Genomic DNA, 5,805 nt, shown 5'->3' with positions numbered 1-5,805 from the left:
CCGGTATGCAATGGTATGATGTACCGTAGCAGGTGTTTATCTGATTCTGCATTATTTCTCTTACCCATGCCCTTTACATTAATGCTAACAACTTTGGCATTCGTACGGTCATTAGTTTCCGTGTCATTACCCGTTAAATAGGGAAAGTTTAATTATAACCACCCGGTATGAAGCAGTCTTCTACTGACGGCAAGGATGTAGGATATTTTTATTTTATTTGTCGCCACTGTAAGAAGTTGCCATACGGGTCGCTGTAAATAATCGTCTGATTCCAGAATGAATTTTTCAGTCTCCGGCGGAGGGTGCGCTGATATGAAATTTCGTGGCAGATTAAAACTGTGTCCGGACCGAAACTCGAACTCGTGACCTTCGCTTTTCGCAGACAAGTGCTCTGCCGACGGAGCTACCCAAGCACGTTTCGAGGGCCGTCCTCACAGCTTTACGTCCGCCAGTACCTCGTCTCGCCGGCCGGTGTGGCTGAGCGGTTCTAGGCGCTTCAGTCTGGAACCGCGCGACCGCTACAGTCGCAGGTTCGAATCCTGCCTTGGGCATGGGTGTGTGTGATGCCCTTAGGTTAGCTAGATTTAAGTAGTTCTAAGTTCTAGGGGACTGATGGCCTCAGATGTTAAGTCCCATTGTGCTCAGAGCCATTTGAACCATTTTGAGTTCCTCGTCTCCTACCATCCAGATGTTTCGTATCAGCGCACACTCCGTTGCAGAGTGAAAATTTCATTCTGGTAACATCCCACAGGCTAGTTCTGCAAGGTTCGCAGGAGAGCTTCTGTAAAGTTTGGAACGTAGGAGACGAGGTACTGGCAGAAGTAAAGCTGTGAGGAGGGGGCGTGAGTCGTGCTTGGGTAGCTCAGTTGGTAGAACACTTGCTCGCGAAAGGCAAAGGTCCCGAGTTCGAGTCTCGGCCCGGCACATAGTATTAATCTGCCAGGAAGTTTCAACTTCTGTGAAGTTTGGAAGGTAGGAGACGAGGTAGTGGCGCGGGTAAAGCTGTGAGGACGATCGTGAGTCGTGCTTGGGTAGCTCAGTTGGTAGAGCACTTGCCCGCGAAAGGCAAAGGTCCCGAGTTCGAGTCTCGGCCCGGCACATAGTTTTAATCCGCCAGGAAGTTTCAACTTCTGTGAAGTTTGGAAGGTAGGAGACGAGGTAGTGGCGCGGGTAAAGCTGTGAGGACGATCGTGAGTCGTGCTTGGGTAGCTCAGTCGGTGGACCACCTGCCTCCGAAGGGCAGACATCCTGACATCGAATCTCCGCCCGACACACAGTTTTAATCGTACGATACCTGCAGACGAGCAGGTGATTAAATACCTAGGAGCCGCGGGACACAAACTGTATTTGCCGGTACAGCTCGGCAGCCAGTAGAATGTATCGTGCAGGTGTGTCCGCGGTGACTCTGGTGGGGTGTCCGCCTCTGGCAGATGGAAGGCGAGCAGTGGGCTGCGCCGTTAATTAATTACGGCGGGTGGTCGGCCCCCGCGACCTGCCGCGTTTACGGCCCTCGTAATGGCAGATAGCGGTCCGAGGGCCACCGCGGGCCGTCCCCGGCACAGCACTTGGTGCTACCGACTCCTACAAAACCTTCTCACTGTCTAGCTCGCTGTGCACTCCTGGACAAAATTAGAACACTAAGTAATTAAAGACTAAGACCAGTGGCAAGCAGAGTGTTTGCCTTATAAGGTCGCTTAACAAGAAATGGAACAGCAAGAGACTCCAGAACAGCAAGGTAAGGCGTTCCTCAAGGCTTCATGCCAGCTCCTCTCATATTATTATTATTACACCACTTGCCATTCAAATCGCTACACCACGAAGATGACGTGCTACAGACGCGAAAATTAACCGACAGGAAGAAGATGCAAATGATTAGCTTTTCAGAGGATTCACACAAGGTTGGCGCCGGTGGCGACACCTACAACGTGCTGACATGAGGAACGTTTCCAACCGATTTCTCATACACAAACAGCAGTTGACCCGCGTCGCCTCCTGGAACGTTGTTGTGATGCCTCGTGTAAGGAGCAGAAATGCGTACCATCACGTTTCCGACATTTATAAAGGTCGGATTGTAGCCTATAGCGATTGCCGTTTATCGCATCGCGACATTGCTGCTCGCGTTGGTCTAGATCCAATGACTGTTAGCAGAATATGGAATCGGTGAGTCCAGGAGGGTAATACGGAACACCGTGCTGGATCCCAACGGCCTCGTATCACTAGCAGTCGAGATGACAGGCATCTTATCCGCATGGCTGTAACGGATCGTGCAGACACGTCTCGATCTCCGAGTCAACAGATGGGGACGTTTGAAATACAACAACCATCTGCACGAACAGTTAGACGACGTTTGCAGCAGCATGGACTATCAGCTCGGAGACCATGGCTGTGGTTGCCCTTGACGCTGCATCACAGACAGGAGCGCCTGCGATGGTGTACTCAACGACGGATGAATCAAGTTTCTGTTTACCGCGTCACGAAGGTCGCATCCGTGTTTGGCGACATCGCGGTGTACGCACATTGGAAGCGTGTATTCGTCATCGCCGTACTGGCGTATCACCCGGCGTGATGGTATGAGGAGCCATTGGTTACACATCTCGGTCACCTCTTGTTCGCATTGACGGTACTTTGAACAGTGGACGTTACATTTCAGATGTGCTACCCTTCATTCAATCCCTGCGAAACCTTAGATTTCAGCAGGATAATGTTCGACTGCTGCCCTGGCCAGCACCTTCTCCAGATCTCTCACCAATTGAGAACGTTTGATCAATGGTGGCCGAGCAACTGGCTCGTCACAATACGCCAGTCACTACTCTTGATGAACTGTGGTATCGTGTTGAAGTTGCATAGGCAGCTGTACCTGTACACGCCATCCAAGCTCTGTTTGACTCAATGCCCAGGCGTATCAACGCCGTTATTACGGCCAGAGGTGATTGTTCTGGGTACTGATTTCTCAGGATCTATGCACCCAAATTGCGTGAATATGTAATCACGTGTCAGTTCTAGTATAATATATTTGTCCATTGAATACCCGTTTATCATTTGCATTTCTTCTTTGTGTAGCAATTTTAATGGCCAGTAGTGTAATATTATTATTATTACTTTCGTTAAATCCACCTTAAGGAGAGCAGTAAAACACAGCCAATTTTCATGGCAGTTTTTCATGTCTCTTTCTTGTTTTCTTCTCAAAATTCTCTTCACATATTCATTGTGTTTCTCCTTCCTCTATTGTGTCCACTTCTTTCCTTTTTTCTTCCTTTTGGCCATTGGGTGAAATTTCTGATTTTTCCTCTGTAATTTTCCCTGTCTCTCGTATCTTCCGTGTAGATTTTCAATATCTTGAGGTCTTCCACTATTTCCTTTACCCAGTTGGTTTTCACTATATTAGTTGTCACTATGTAAAAAATCTTCTTTATCAGTTTGTTTTCGTTCATCCTATGCATGCTTCCGTAGAACTTTGCCCTTCTTTTCCTCATGTTGTTTGTAATCGTCTCAGTCTGTTCGCACTGTTTTGTCGGTCTTTTTAATCCAGGTACCGCCTTTCTGAACTGACCCATAGACCTTTCTCAGTATTTTCCTGTGTTGTTTTTCCATTTGCTTGGTTTTAGTTCTTCTCTTGATTACTGTTGTTTCTGAGGCATACAAGGCTACTGTACCATAGAGTCTTAATTCGGCATTGAGGGAAATACTTATTATGTTGTAATGGTTCCATGTAAGTCTGTTCGCTTTTTGGAGTTATGTGATCCTACCTTCTTTGGACGTCGAGTTTAGTCCTATATTCCGTATAACGTCTCCCAGGCATTTGAAACTTTCTGCTGGTGTTATATTCCCATAATTCGCTACCGGACGTAGTCTGGCTATAAATTTTTTGCCCAGCGTACTGCCTTTCTTCATATGAGATATGTAGTCCTGTTTTGTCTGAGATTTCGTGCAGTGTGTCTAGAGCCCGTCTGGCTTCTTTTCTGTTACTTTTTCAGATTGCTGGATCACCTGCAAAGGCCAGACATTTCATGTTGACCGTTCTACCCTTGTGTCTACCCATATCTACCCCATTGGCTCCTTTGTCCCATGTCCTGATTGTTTTCTCCAAAAGTGACTTAAATAGAATGGCCGATAGGCCATCTTCCTACCTCATTTCCGTCTTCGAATGGGTCCGAGATGCCTCCAGTGAACTTGTCGGTACATGAGGTCCGTTTAAAAAATTTCAGAACTTTGTCCACGCAATTTTTCTACACTTATTTTTTACTTATTGTGCATGGTCTCCTTCGAAATACAGTAGAGTCTCAATAGTTCGAGTTTCCAGTAATCCGAGCCTCTTAAAAAAAAAAAAAAAAAAAGTGGTTGCAACGATCTTCTACTTTCTTTATTTTACTGACACGATAAATAATGAAGATATCGTTGCAAAAGATATATAGGGAGAGTACAGCTCAGTGACAAAGCAGACAACAATGCAATCAACACCGAGGATTAGCTCGCTGCCCTGTTGCACGACATCTGCTGCCAGTATGGCACGAAATACCCCGACTGCTGCCGGCTGCTACCGATCAAAACTGGGGAGTTCATACACTGCTGTAGTTCCCAACACCTGTACTGTAGAGTGTTGTGTGTCGTTTTGTTTGTTGACTATGTGTTCCGTTGTACACCTTACAAAGATGAGTGCTGTAACAAAAAAGAGGAAATTTGTGCCTTTGCATCTAAAATTAGAAGCACTAAGACGACTTGACAAAGAAGAAACAATAAAAAACCTTGCCTTCGAATATGGTGTCGGTGAAGTTACTGTTGGTGACTGGCGAAGAAACCGACTTAAATTGGAACAGTTTTCTTCACAGAAATGCTCACACGGATTTCTCAGCCGAAGAAGTATGAAGAAGTCAGACTTCGAAAAAACAAGTGAGGCATTGTTCATGTGGTTTAACCAACAGAGACAGGAGGGTGCTCCGATTTCTGGCCCAATCTTGCAAGAAAAAGATTTCTTTTTCAGAAACCAGCTGCAGGAAGGAGATGACAATTTCGCCGCTAGTGTGGGCTCGCTCGACAGGTGGAAGAAGAGGTATGGAGTGCGTCAACTAGACGTATGTGGATAAAAACTCTCTGGTGACGCTCAGGCCGTTTCAGAATTTATCGTCAAGCTTTAAAAAAATCATAACTGACGAAAATTTGTCTATTGAACAAATATATAACTGTGACGAAACTGGGCTAAATTTTAAAATGTTACCAGCGAGAACACTTGCTTCTTGTGAAGAAAAAAGTGCTCCTGGGCACAAAAAAAGCAAAGAGCGGCTCACAGTTATGGCAGCTTCAAGTGCAACTGGAAACCACAAACTAAAACTAGTTGTGCTTGGGAAGTCTGCCAAGCCAAGGCCATTGAAGAATGAATGCATCTCAGCTCCTCCGGTTGTCTAAAGACATCAGAATAATGACTGAATGAATCAGGAAATTCTGGTTTTTTAACTCATTTGTACCTGACTGCAAGAATTTTTTAAAAGAAAGGGGACTGCCATGCAAAGCAATTTTGCTCACGGATACTGCGTCCTCACATCCAAATGCAGTGCAACGGTATCCGCGCCTTGTTTTTCCCACCAAACGTTACCTGTCTCATTCAGCCCATGGATTAGGGCGTTCTGGAATGTCTAAAAAAAAGTATCGACGGCGATTGCTACAGTCAATCCTGCATTCCGAAGACAACGAAAGCATTGTAGGAGCTTTAATCAGAAGATTGCCAGGGTGTGAAGAGGCAGAAGAGGTGGAAGTAGGCGAGTGGTTAAATTCGGACGAACAGTTGGAAGTGCCAGACTCTTCTATAATTGA

At 46.0% G+C, this 5,805-nt stretch overlaps 1 non-coding gene across 1 annotated transcript; it reads left to right on the top strand.

The window, feature by feature from the left end:
- The first annotated feature begins 1,024 nt into the window (after positions 1–1,024).
- Positions 1,025–1,099, top strand: Trnas-cga. Its single transcript has one exon. It is a non-coding gene; the product is annotated as a tRNA-Ser (tRNA).
- The last annotated feature ends 4,706 nt before the right edge of the window (positions 1,100–5,805 follow it).

This window comes from Schistocerca piceifrons, chromosome 9 (assembly GCF_021461385.2).
Source record: "Schistocerca piceifrons isolate TAMUIC-IGC-003096 chromosome 9, iqSchPice1.1, whole genome shotgun sequence".
NCBI classification, from domain to species: Eukaryota; Metazoa; Arthropoda; class Insecta; order Orthoptera; family Acrididae; genus Schistocerca; species Schistocerca piceifrons.
This window is presented reverse-complemented; position numbering and strand designations above follow the sequence as displayed.